The sequence below is a fragment of the Protopterus annectens genome, chromosome 15.part0, assembly GCF_019279795.1.
Source record: "Protopterus annectens isolate FY-2018-M chromosome 15.part0, PAN1.0, whole genome shotgun sequence".
Classification (NCBI taxonomy): domain Eukaryota; kingdom Metazoa; phylum Chordata; order Ceratodontiformes; family Protopteridae; genus Protopterus; species Protopterus annectens.
The window spans coordinates 730,276,029-730,290,072 of record NC_056749.1 but is presented as its reverse complement, the minus strand read 5'-3'; the positions used below and the strand labels follow the sequence as shown (position 1 = coordinate 730,290,072).

Here is a 14,044-nt window from a genome sequence, read left to right as displayed (position 1 = left end):
AATAGAATTTCTAAAAATACTTCTTCTCTTCACAGTTGGAATAAAATATATGATTTTTTACAAAAGTAGTTCTATATTATAGTAAATATCATTTACATATTTATAAATTATTTTAAATGTATTGATCTATGGTGAACATATTGTATATAGTTATACATTGTTTATTGTTATGTTATTACTTCATGTAAAATGCATTTTATTTTATTTGTTTTTTAAAAAAAGAAAAAAAATGAGTTCATTTTATTTAACTTTATTGTATATTAAATTTCTCAAATAAAAATGTTTTTTTTTTAAAAAAAGAGTTACAATTAGAAGTGAATTTGAGTTTGAGAAAAGTAGTACAGATTGCTAGAGACAATGAACTAGTAAAGGAACAAAATTATGCCAAGAATATGTCAAGTGATATCTGTGAGGTAAAGCTCAAATAAATGGAAAAAAATAAAAAAATATATATGACACTGATTAAAGAAGGCAGAGTGGATATAATTTTGGCAAAGGCATAAGGTGTAATCATTAAAGCTCAGTCAGAGAAGGGTGCTGCACATGACTGAAGGTATAAGAAATATAACAAAATGGGTTCATGTTGCTATAGTTTGTAAAATTATGTTGTTTAATGAAGTGGCAGTTGAAGGTAAAACTGAAAAAAGTATACAGAAAGCATTTTTCCTGAGTAACTGCTATGCCAAACACCGAATCACACTGGGTAAAAAACTCACTGTTCATGGAACCCAAATGAGTTTTAAGATTGATACAGCAGCTGATGTTACTATGATATCATATGTTTCTTACAGAAATATTTTTCAGCATCCAAAGTTGCATGAAGAGAGGCAGAAATACATAGCCCTTTAGGTAAACCCAAGTGCACTGGTAGATTTCTACTCATGTCCGAGTAGAAGGGGATCAAGTATGAGTTCTGGGTTTATGTGCTTCATGATCTGTACATAAATAATATGCTCAGCATGGTTGAGGTATGAAAGATGAGCGGGATTGCCAGAACAATGAAGTCAGTGTATGCTCTATGTAAAGTTAGGTCTGCTTAGGTCTGAAATGGTAAAGATGAATCTTAAGACTAATATAATGTTGTATACGCTTGACTACACCCCGAAGAGTACATTCCTATGCTGTCTAAATTAAGGGCACAACTTAAATGAATGCCAGTACTAGCAAAAAATTACGATCCCTCATAAAATCCTCCAAGGCCAGCTTCGAGAGAAAAATTGCACAGGACACCAAAGACAATCATAAGGCTTTTTTCAGTTATGTTAGAAACCTGCGATGCAACTCCCAGACTTGTTCTGAGTTGATTCTACACGACAAAAAATACACTGAACCCACAGACATCGCCAATATCCTGGCAGACAGGTTCAGTGCAAACTTCTCCACCCCCTCCCCCCCAAAAGAGCAAGTATCTATCCCGGCAGAGGGCTGCCTCCCAAACATCTCAGATGCTCAGGTGAAAGCTGCCCTCTCCAAAGCAAAAAACACTGCTTCCTTGGGACCAGATGGCGTCCTACATGAACTACAAGAGGAACTAATCCCTCAAATAAAACAGCTATACAATCTCAGCCTCACTACAGGATATGTGCCCACAGAATGGTGTACAGCAACAGTGGTCCCACTCCACAAAGGTGGAGCCTCTACGGACCCTGGAAACTATCGCCCCATAAGCCTGACTAGCTTAGTCTGCAAGGCTATGGAGAGGATCATCATGGAGCTCATAAACAAAGACATTGGGGACCTACAGACACTAGATCCTACCAAGTTCGGCTTTGTCAAGGGCAGATCCTGCCTTTTGAACCTGGTTGACTTCTTTGAAACAGTCACCAAAGCCATAGATGAAGGGAAGGTAGTCCACACAGCCTATCTGGACCTTGCAAAGGCATTTGACACAATACCCCACTCGGGCATCATAGATAAGCTATCCAGCTTAAATATAAACCCCTATGTCACAAGATGGGTTGCAAACTGGCTCAAAGACAGAACCCACAGAATGAGAGTTGCTGGAGCCATGTCAGACTCGAAACCGGTCACAAGTGGCGTCCCACAGGGTTCTGTCCTGGGACCACTCTTGTTCGGTATATACTTTTCCGAGGTACAGGCAAACGTGGGAGGACTATGGCTCACCAAGTTTGCAGATGACTGCAAACTGGGTGCCATAATCAACTCTCCAGCTGACACAAACATCCTTCAAAAAGGTCTCACAGAGACAGATAACTGGTGCCAGCGCCATGGTTTAAAGCTAAATGCCAAAAATGTATAGTCATACCCTTTGGCAAAAACAATGTGCCCACAAATTACCACATAGGCGGAAACCCATTAAGTACAGAGAATTTTATTAGGGACCTGGGGACCCAAGTTGATAGCAATCTCTCCTTTGAAAACCACATTGCAAAAGTGGTTAGAAAGACCTTCTACATAGCCCACCTCATCACGAAGGGTTTCACATCTAGATCAAGAGAGGTAATTGTGCCCCTTTATTCATCCCTCATCAGGCCCATCATAGAATACAATGCCCCTTTTGGGATGTACCTTACCCGACACCTGCAGCAATTAGAAAGACCCCAAAAGTATCTCACCAAGAGGATCAAGGGTCTCAAACAGATGCCATATGCTGCTCGATTAAAAAAACTCCAGCTCTACTCAGTTGCATACCACCTACTTCGAGGCGATCTATGCCTGACATACAAAGCTATGTCAAATCCAGAATTAATGGACATGCTCAACCTCAGTAAATCTAAATCCCTTAGAGCCACACTCGAGGGACTTGAACCTCAGCACAGAAATAAATAGAACTTGCTGGAAGGACAGGTTCATAACCCAGAGGCTCCCTTCGCTCTGGAATAGAATTCCAGTTCATGTGAGGCAGAGCACCTCACTGAATCTCTTCAAGAAGAATCTCGATAAGTGGATGGGGGATCGTAGGTTTGTCCCAGGGATTACTCCCGTGTCACTATTAGACAGAGGCACAGTAAACTAAACCTTAAAAAGGGCACAGTATACTCAAATCAAGGGGTGGCGTAAGCCATACAGAATCGGGCTAGGCTTATAATTTCCCCAGGGCAGATAGCCTAGTATGAACATATGAACCTATGAGCCAGCACTTGGTGTGACCAAGATCGTAATAGAACTGATCGAATTATGTGTGCCAATGATCAGTATTATGAAAAAGAATGTCAGTATTCAAATATGTGTTGATTTTAAAAAGCTTAATGATGCAATCGTGAGAGAGATTTATTCTACCTACACTAAAAGCCATTGCATCTAAACTGGTTGATGCCAAAGTGTTTTCCACATTAGAAACTTCCAGTGGGTTTTAACAAATAGCCCTAGAGAAAGGTGGAAAGATTCAATTTTAAAAGAGTGTAATTTCCTATAACTTCCTCATTAGGAGTGCTTCAACAAGAGGTGTATAATTTGTTGAAGGGGCACAAAAGTTTTGTTGTTGTTATGGATAATGTACTAATGTTGGGTCCTGGTAAAGAGACACATGATTTGTGACTGGAGAGAGTGCTTCAAACTACTATGAATTCAGGAATTAAACTGAATAAAGATATTTTATCTTTCACAGGTTCCACTTCTATTCCTTATGACTCCTGGTGGGTGAGAAGTCAAAACTCCATCAATATATCAAGAGTATAGATGGATAATAAAGACAGAAAAGAGTTGCTTGTTGAAATGCTGGCACTTGAAATGCTAAATGAAACACCCTGAAAAAAAGATTGAAAGTACAGGACAAGAGTGAATCTTGAACATCACTATTTTCCTTTAAGCTTCTTTTTTTTGCAGTGGGCAAGCTCCCCTGCAGCCCCTCTGAACTTATATGTACCAACTCCGAGATCACCACACCTTAGGAAAAATTGAATATTCTGGGAAACAGCCGTCTTGGACTAATTGTAAATAAGCCTTTTTTTTGCCATTTAGCATATGTTTTGGGACTCACTCTAGTGGGTCCTGACATTCAAATGGTTACCCAGAAAAGTGATTATTTTCAATCTTCTTTATGTATTATGTATTTTTGTTAATAAAGCCTACCTCACTTGCTGTTGTTTAATGAATAATTGCTTATCAAGCACATGTAAAAGTTCTAGAACACTTGGATTGTTGATGAGGACTCAAGAATGTTAAATATGTAAAATGGTAGGTGCATTGGTAGTGTACTATCCCATGTTTCATAGTTTCAGGGAGAGGTCTGTCTCTTCTTGGGGAGAGAGATGTGATGATTAGACATGCATAGCTGCTTTATGCTTGTATATGCAGTGAACATGTATAGTAGCATTGCCACTTTATGAAGTAATATATTAGTACTGCCATTTTAAGAAGCATTGTATCCCACAATGCACTGAGTCTGGTTTGCCAGTTCCTAGTAATTTTACTATGAGTGAAGAAGCTGTTAACATTGTGCTGCCATTTTATGTAAATTAAAATTGCTGCTTTACTTCAAGTGCTAGTGTATCTCAACATTATTTATGCTTCTTATTAGAATGAGTAGGTATCCAAAGGTACATAATGTGACAATTTAAAACTTTGAACTCTGTGGCATGTTCATATGATGTCATGCGCCACCCTAATATGTCTACAAGAACAGAGCAGTTAGTACAAAACTGTGGCCTCTGTGATATGTTCATATGATGTTATGTGTCAGCCTAATATGACTGCATGAACAAAGAAGTTAGTACAAAAGTAAACTCTGTAGTGTGCTCATATTATTCTATGTGTCAGCCTATGACTGAAAGAGCAGAGCAATTATCACTAAACTGTGAAATCTGTGGTGTGTTCATAATATGTCATATGTTGGTATGATATGACTTTACAGATATGGCATTTAGCAAAAAACTGTGAACTCTGTGGTACATTCACATGATGTCATGCATCGGCATAATATGACTTTATGAACAGAGTAGTTTGCTCAAAACTGTGAAGTTTGTTGATTACATTATATGTGTCAGCCTAATATGAATGCAATAGCAGAGCAGTTAGTACAAAACTGTGAAGTCTGCAACATGTTTACATGATGTTGTGTCAGCCTAACATGAATGTATCCGCAAAGAAATCAGTACAAATCTCTGAATTCTGTGGTATGTTCATACAATGTCATGTGTTGGCCTGATGTGACTGTATGATCAAATGAGTTAGTATAAAACTGTAATGTCAGTAGTATGTTCACTTGATGTCATTTGTGACAGCCTAACATGACTATATGAAAGAGAACTAGTATCATAATATGAAATCTATGTTATATTCACATGATATCATGTGATGGACCAATATGACTATAGGAACAGAACAACTGGTACAAAGCTGTGAAATATGTGGTACACTCACAATGCCCTGCATTGGCCTAATATGACTGTATGAACACAGCAGTTAATACAGAACTCTAAAGTTTGTGGCATGTTCAAGAATTAAATGCAGAAAGTGGAACACACTATCCCATGGCATTGCTTCATTACCTTCACTACAGTTTGGAGATGATTTGTTTCCCTGTGGAACCATTGTAAATAAATATATTGCATGATATGGTATATGTATCCTTTAAGTGATATCTGATACAGCAGTATGAGCTTAAGCTCAGTATTCTTTTAAGGAAGCGAGTCACATGACCATGAGGTGAACGTCAATTTTCAATAAAGTATTGATAAGCAAGCAGTTCACTTTATATGCACATTTTTATTTGACCAACCTGACAATGTATGTTCTTCCTACCAATATACAAATATAACACCCAGTCTAGCTCATCAGTCCATGAGGTACTTGCTAGCAAACATAAACCTCAGGCATATCTCCAAGGGTGGGACTCGGGTTCCTTGTTCTTAATGAAATTCTTAATTTCCTTAACTGAACTATCACAAAGGCATTGTTCATATGTTCTTATATAGGGGACAATCAGTCTGCAGAGCATAACAGGAAAAGCCAATTATCCATATTGAAACGTTCCTTTGAGCCTAAAGTAGGGTAACACAAGATAGACTGGCAGAAAATTTGAGAATGCTCTTTTACTTCCTAGATTTTATCTTAAAGATGGCTAGGGTGATGCTCTGTTTGACCTGTAGTAGAACATTGTTCCAGAAGAGGGGGATATGTTGGGATATGACTCTATCATGCCAATGTGTATTAATTATCTATTGATGATTTAGTACCTTTAACTGGATATTTGTGGAAAGATTTATTTTGCAAAGGAATAGAAGATGAAAGTGGGACAGATCGTTCATGGCTTAAAAAACTAGATGCAGTTCTCCATGGAGTCTATTAGAAATTAAGTTTAGAGAAAGGGCTGCCAGTATTTCTTGATAACTAAGATTTTTGAGACCATCTTTTTTGTTAAGAAGCTCTGAGGTCTCTAACATTACATTATATGCTTAGACAAGTGCACATCAAAATGGCATTATATTCAATAATAAGTCTGTTGACCTGTGTATAAATGGGACTTATGACTTATTTGCATCTAGATGAGATGCCCTCGTTAACTATATGAGTCAGATTTAAGGCTTTCTGAACAATTTTGATACACAATGGTTAAAAGATAAGGAATTATCAACTAGAGTGCCTAGATTCCTTATGGCACTGTCTGATTTGAAGGGTGTGTTGCCTATATGGTATGGGAAAATGTTTTGATTACCAAAATGAACTATGCTACATCTTTTAACATTTAATTTCAGAACATTGTACTTGCAGCAAATGTTAACATGGTCTAAATCATGTTGAAGCAATTATGAGTCAGTAAAAGACTGAATAACAACACCAAATTTACAGTATTCTGCAAACTTAGATAACCATAGGCCAAGAGTGTTGCGCTGAAGTTCTGAAAAACAGATGTCAAACAGGAGAGGGCCCAAAACTGAGTTTCATGGTACATCACTGGTAACTTTTTTGATTTTAGAATTGGCAGCTGTGATCCTAACTACATTGATTCTATCATTGATTCTATCAGATAACCAGTTTGCTAGCCACTGTACGAAATAAGGATTTATATTCACATGTACAAGTCTGACAATAATGCCTGCATGGACAATAGTGCCAAATGCTGTGTCCAGCTCCTGATATACTGTTTTGGTGACTTTTTCAAAAAAAAAAAATAATTAATGAGATTAAAGAAGTAGGACCTTCCTTTGACGAAGCTGAAATGATTAATATCCTGGGTTAACAGATTTTCAGTGCCTAGATTAATAAAATCTGAGAAAATATATTTCATAGCTTTACATATGAGACTAGTGAAAATAATGGTTTATAGATAACTACAGTTTGTGGCTTGGTCACCATTATGCAACAGCATTACTGGTATCCAGGCTTCAGGAAACTAATGAGCGGTGAAAGCTTAGATTAAAATGAAGACAATATTATTATGGTCTGTCTCTAAACATTGTTGAACGTTAGTTCATAACTTCTTGACACAGTTCAAAAAAGATTTGTAGTGATCTTTGATTCTACTGGCTATTTTAATTCATTACATAAAAGTAACGCCTCCAGGTGCATCTGCAGTTAACTCCTACTAACGCCTCTAGGCATCAGATATTTTGTGTTCATATTTGCACCAATAATTCCAAAACCATAATATGTACAAGGTTTTAAAATATTTCATCTTAAAGCTTACACAATAGCAAACTCAACTGCATTAATATTTGACCTCTGTCTAGTGCAGGTAAAGAGATATTAACTGTTGTTTTTGTGATGCTAATTTATATAGATATAATTTTCACATTTTTCTAAATATCTCAACAACCAAGTAACACAGAAATAACTCCTTAGTCTCATATGGAAGCTCTCAGCAAGATGAATAAAATGCTCCTGACAGTATGTGTATAACTTCAGTAGTTGCTGAGATATTGTAAGTTGTTTACAAAATATTACAAATGTAATAGTTACTGTGTTTGTTGTGACTTATAAAATTCAGTTTAAGACCTAGAACCTAAAGAATACTACCACTATAAAAATTGTTTGTGCTGAAGAGTTTGCCATTTATACTTCTTTCATAATGCCTATGGTTCCAGATATATGAACATTTGTTTGAAATGTGAGGACATAATTTGATTCTGTCAAAAGGCTGAGGCTCCGCCCATTGGAAGTTACAGTGCAACCTTCCTGAGTTCGATTGAAGTGAATGAGTTAATTTCATTTTCAGCTCTAAGCTTTCTAATGGCTCTCTTAAGCCCAATACTAATTTTCTTAAGTGTGCTTTTAATGGAAGGAGACAGATAACTTTTATAAGGCTTAAGGGTACTTTCGTATTATCGCAACCAGATTTTTTTACATCCTGTAATTCCACATATTTTCGGTAAAAAACTGCAGTAGTTGTATCATCAGTTTAGTGCAGTGGCCCTCACTTCTCATAATCTGACTCCCTACATCCCCTCTGTTCTCCAATGTGTTTTTTTCCCTTTATTTCTTTTGTAAATTAATGCAATTAGTTGATTTGCCTTTGAAACACGTCTCAAGCATCAGTGATAAAAACCATCAAACAACGCATTCAATTCTGTGGCACCATCCCCAACTGTTTTTAACGACCAGCTAGTCCTGAATATCTAAAATTTAAACACCTGGTATAAACAGCAATTCCTAATTACAAATTTGGACTTCAGCGATCTAGTGATCACATACAGCTTTACTAAATGCAACACTGTGAATCTAATTTCAAAATTGGACTTGAGTGATGGATAAAAAGTCCATGATCATGGCAGTTCTATATTGAAAGGGCATCTCAAATATGCAAAATTAAGATGGCACATGTTAACTGCAGTTAGTACAACAAAAAGGCAGTGTTGATGTAGAAAGTGCTTTTCAACAGTAGTACAGAGAAGTAAAACACTTACAGGTTCGCACTTCCCCTGCTTTTCTGGTCAGTGTAGTACACAGAATGGTTGTAGGCTGAGTGTTTTTAAAAGCACACTGAATGAAAAATGTTGTCCACTAGCAGCTGGTTGACAACCTCCAGCTTGCGTTTCTTATTCCTGCTCCTGTTTCTAAAACGATGTGGTACAATACTAATTTGGAATGTACAGTCATTTTTATTTACAACTAAAGTCATTTCTTAAAAACATTATGAATTACAGGATGTAAGAAATCTGTTTGCGATAATACGTAAGTACTGGCCTAAGTAATTTATTTCTATTTTATATAATTTATTTATGCAGGTATTCCAACCTAGGGGTCTGTTTTTACATTTTTTGTTATATTTGCATTATTTATTATATTTGGAGTGGCTAGGGACTGTCTTATCAATATATTTATGAGAGAGTTGAAGTCAGTGGCATAGACAATAGCTTTAACAATGAGAGCCATCGATGAAGGGTTACACTAGAATTTATTTAGGCCATCAAGCAACTAAAGAATATTTGCTTTTGAGTAGTCTTTAACCATATAGGCATTTGCAGAGGAGTACCACCTGTTTTTCTTTAAAGGTCGTCTGATTTAGATAGGGGGTGATGATACATGTGGATGCCTGTTAGAAGTGACCATATTTATGAGGATAAGAGCAAGGGTATTGGGACATTAATAGAATGGTTAAAAATTTGAACAAGGGAGTTAACATTTATAATGCCAAGGAAGTATTAGCTATAATGACCACTGAAAGTGAAGGGCAGGCTGTTTACTGATGAATGGTTGTAGTCATCTAATAGAAATGTCATTTTGTTAGAGCAAATAAGAATGGAGGACCTTAGGATGTATGAATCAGCAGGAATGTGTGTGTCACCTCGTGAGTGTGTCATCATTAATAGGGTACAGCATTTGCAGAAGATTCTGCCAGTAGAGGTCTTACACTGCCTTGGGATTTCTATTGATCTTGGAAGGATACATGGATTTTTTCCTTCATGTGAACATATCCAAAGCATATTTTGGTTTATTTATTATTTAATTATTTATTCATTGTTCACCAGGTTAGAACCACTAGGCCATTAGCCTCTTTTTAGCAGAGATCTGAGGTAGTATTCATACTGACTAGGGGAGATTTGGCCAGTACACCAGGGAGCTTCCTGTAGAGTTTTCAAAAAATGCTTCAGGATATTTTCCATCCAACTGAGCTACCACCAGCTCAAGCAGATTGGACCTTGGTATAATGTCTCATCTGAAGGATGGACACACCACCAATATTGTGTTGTATCCAATCACCTGGGTGGGAATAGAAGCCAAAGTCTTCTGTTCTGAACTTTCAGATGCAAAGACAAGTATTCTATTTGTTGAGCAGCTGACATTGATGTTTTAGACACTTTCAGTATTTTTGCATTCAGTACTTATGACTATCACTCATTTTACATCACTATGACTGTTCACAATAATTTATTTTGGTAGCATGTTGAGTGTGTTTTTGTGTGTGTGTGTGTTGTATGTAATTTATGGCTCCTAAAGCTGTCTCTTTGTTGAACATCTACTCTGTGAGTTCTATAGGAAAATTGTTCTTGTGCGCTATCTGCAATATTACAACAGAAAATGTCACTTGAAACAGTCTTAAGGTGTTTCTTTTTTCTAATTTTGAAGTAAATTTTGCAAAAGATCTTTTGATTTGAGTATTTCAATGTGAATAACATTAAAGAATCTCTTGGTTACTGTTTAACATTTAAAGTTGAAAAAAATTATATTTTGTGTTTTGTATCTCAAGCACTCAAAGTAATCATGTTTTCCACACTTTAGGGTGAAACAATACTGATCCACCACTCTCTTTTTTTATGTTTATTACCATGAAACTCTTCATTTTGGCTCAGTGTGTCTATAATCTAACCATCACTGTCTGTGAAACTGTATGGTAATTTGTCTGGAAATTGGAAATTATGAGTTCAGAAGTCTGAGTTTTATCTCATCACAAGTGGAATTGCAGAGTAACTGTAGAAAGTTGAATATGCAGAGTTGCTATACAATGCAGGTGATGAAGAAATAAAGGCATTTGACATTTCTGGTATTTAAATTTGTTTGCCTTATAGAGAAGGAAAATACAAATTAACAGAGATAACAGATGAATATTAAGCCTGTGTTGAGCCAAAGAAAAAAAAACCCATATGTGAATCGTATCTTCTTTGCTGGAAATCAAGGAGTTAAAGATACTAGTGATGGTTATGCAAGTGATCTCAAAACTAGAGTATGTGTGTCTAATTTTGATGAATTGAATGATTCACTGATAGCAGATAAAACTTTTCTCCTATGCATCTTCAAGCTTCAATAAAATGAAAACAACTCTAAGGTAAACTGGTCTGAAATTCAACTCAACAAGATAGAGAGTTCATCATCAGTGAAATGAGGTTAACAAAAATGAAAATTGTTGGTTTAATTTCTCTAAGTCTTTTGGTTTCTAACACCATGATGGGAATGGACTCCATTCCTATGTTGGGGTATGATTAAAGTTCATGAAGTTAGTATTGTTTTTACCTTTGTTGTTAGCCAGGAGTGCTCTTCTCAGCACCTGCAATGTACCATGAATTCCCTCCTTCTGTAATTCATATGCAGTTACATTTATTTGTACATCTAAGTAAGACTGCAGCTTTTTTGTTAGACTCATTGCAACTACTACTTTTGGAACAGTCTAGTTATTGTTTTTCCACATTGCTCTCGTTTCTGCCTATAAATGCTGATATTTTATTACTTTTTGTCTCTCTGGATGTAAGATATTGTAATCACTAGGTGTAGGAATTTCAATGATCAATGATACATTTGTCTTTTGTTATGGCCTACTGTATCTAGTTTCCTTTGGTAATGGGTGATCCCACGTGATATAAACTTCATCATTCTCTACAATGCTTTATGGTTTATGTTACTAAATGCTTCTCAGCTACTTCAATATTGTAGTGTTTGCAGAATTCTCAGTGCAGCAGTTGTGCCACATTATAATGCTTCTATGTATACAGGTCCTCTGGCATGAATGTTTCACACCCAGCAAAAAGATATGTTACTGTTTCCAGGTTTTTTTTACAGAACCTTCATTTGTCTGTTTCTCCCACGTGTTCAACGAACTTTGTAAATCAATATGAATGTAGGCCACTATCCTGGGCCACTGTTATTAACCTTTCATCTTTTAGTTACAACTGAGATTGTTCCAGGACATATATATATATATATATATATATATATATATATATATATATATATATATATATATATATATATATATCTGACACTATATTTATACATTTTTCACCTTTATTTCTTTCTCATTTGATCCTTTTCTTTATATTTTTCTTTTGTTTCTTGGGACATTCAGCTGCTGTCTGATTCATATCTATCTACTTCTGGTTTTATTTCCATTCCTGCATGATATCAAAATCCTTCTACTAAACTAAGCAAAGATGTCACAGATTCATATATTATTATAGGCTAATGACTTGGGGGGGGGGGGGGTTCTAACCCTAGCCAAGTTTTCCTGAAAGAATAATGATATTTTGTATTCAAATAGGACATTGAAATTCAGGCATTTATAAGCTTCCTCTGTCTATAAGGGGCATGGGTACTAGGCCAGTGTAAATGACCTATTCCCCATCTACTTGTCTAGGTTGCACTTAAACTGCGTACTAGATTAACTCAGCTTCATATGGCTGGGAAGCTTATTCCATAGGAGAGGCAGTCTCTGATACACATATGTGTCCTTATAGCATGTTCTGTTTAAGTCACAGACAAAATTAGACTTCATCATAGACTTCTCTTTGGGCTTTAAAACTTTCACTGTTTGGATATGATGTGGTCGGCATGTGTGCAGTGCCCCAGTTGCAGATCTATACATGTAATACATTTCTTGGAGGCACATACTTCCTTCAGTGCAAGGAAAATATAATGTTGGTATACACTAACTTTTATGTATCACCTGATAAGGATGAAGCATAGGATCCCTATTAAATAATCGAACGACTGAAAGTTCGAATGTCATATGGTCGACACCATATGATTGAACTTTCAAAAGTTTGAAGGTTACAAAGAACGGCTCCGTACAGCGGAGAATGGAAAAACTTCCCTTTTCTGCACTGAAGTGCGGTCACAGAGTTGGTATATTTAAGTAGCGGGAGAGTGGGGGGGGGTGCAGTGAGGCTTGCCCCCCTGCTCAGAGCGTTCAGGTAAGTTTTTTTTTTGTTATATATTCGATGTTTCAAACTTCGCTCATATGTCATTCAACATATGCAGTTTGAGGTTTTGAAACTTTGATTATATAATATACACCCAAAGCATATTCCTTGTTTTCTTATCCAACCGATCTAATAATTTTTGGGGCAGTAGATCACCCCAAAAATTAGAACAGGAAGAGCAGATTAATTTATAGTTTAGACTTTATTCGTAGATGTCAAGGCAGTTCTCAATATTAGTTTTAGTCTTCTGAAGTATACCTTACTGAGCTTTATTTACATTTGTTAATGTTTTATTTTTGATCCATCATGTATTCAAAAATATTTATACACTCCCTCCTGCTGAAGTTCCTTTATATCACACTCCTGTCCTAGGTTTTTACTTTCTTGGTGCTGCAGCTTTGCTGCTTTAAATGTTGCTTTTGCACATTTATCAAGACCAAATGGCATTCTTATATAACCAGAGAAAGTTTTAATCATTTGTAGTTGTGCTTTTATCTCCTCATCTGATGAACTGTACAGTTTTAATTCATCCACAAAAAGAAGATGAGAAATCTTTAAACAATTTTGTTTTCTGGAAGCCAAATTGTAGCCATAACACAATGTGTTAAGTAAACAATTTAATGGGCTAATGACAAAATAAAACAACAGGTGTGGCAAAGAGTCACCCTGGAATAGCCCCCTTTGAATATTTACCCTGGGATAATAATATAGCAATAACCCACGCCTGGGCGTGGGTAATGCGGGATTTAACCACGGTTGACGTGGTTTGGTCCTGAGGGCGAAGCCCGAGGGACCAAACAAAGACAACCGTGGTTAAATCCTGCATTACCCACACCCAGAAGTGGGTTATTGCTATTATACAATGACATTATTTAAGAAAATAAATAATTACTTTTCTTAAATAATGGCATTGTATAATGCCTCTTTGCTGCCCTTCCGCAGCTGTCTGATATTCCGTGACAGTTCTGATGTACTGCGCATGCCTATACAGTACATCAGAACTGTGGGCAAAA

At 36.4% G+C, this 14,044-nt stretch overlaps 1 long non-coding RNA gene across 1 annotated transcript in view; it reads left to right on the top strand.

Annotated features, from left to right (window-relative positions):
- Positions 1-5,515, top strand: part of LOC122789669 — a 293,202-nt gene extending 287,687 nt beyond the window's left edge. The window contains exon 2 of the long non-coding RNA XR_006362854.1: positions 3,569-5,515. This is a non-coding gene — a long non-coding RNA (uncharacterized LOC122789669). The remainder of the gene's footprint in view (positions 1-3,568) is intronic.
- Positions 5,516-14,044: the final 8,529 nt, after the last annotated feature.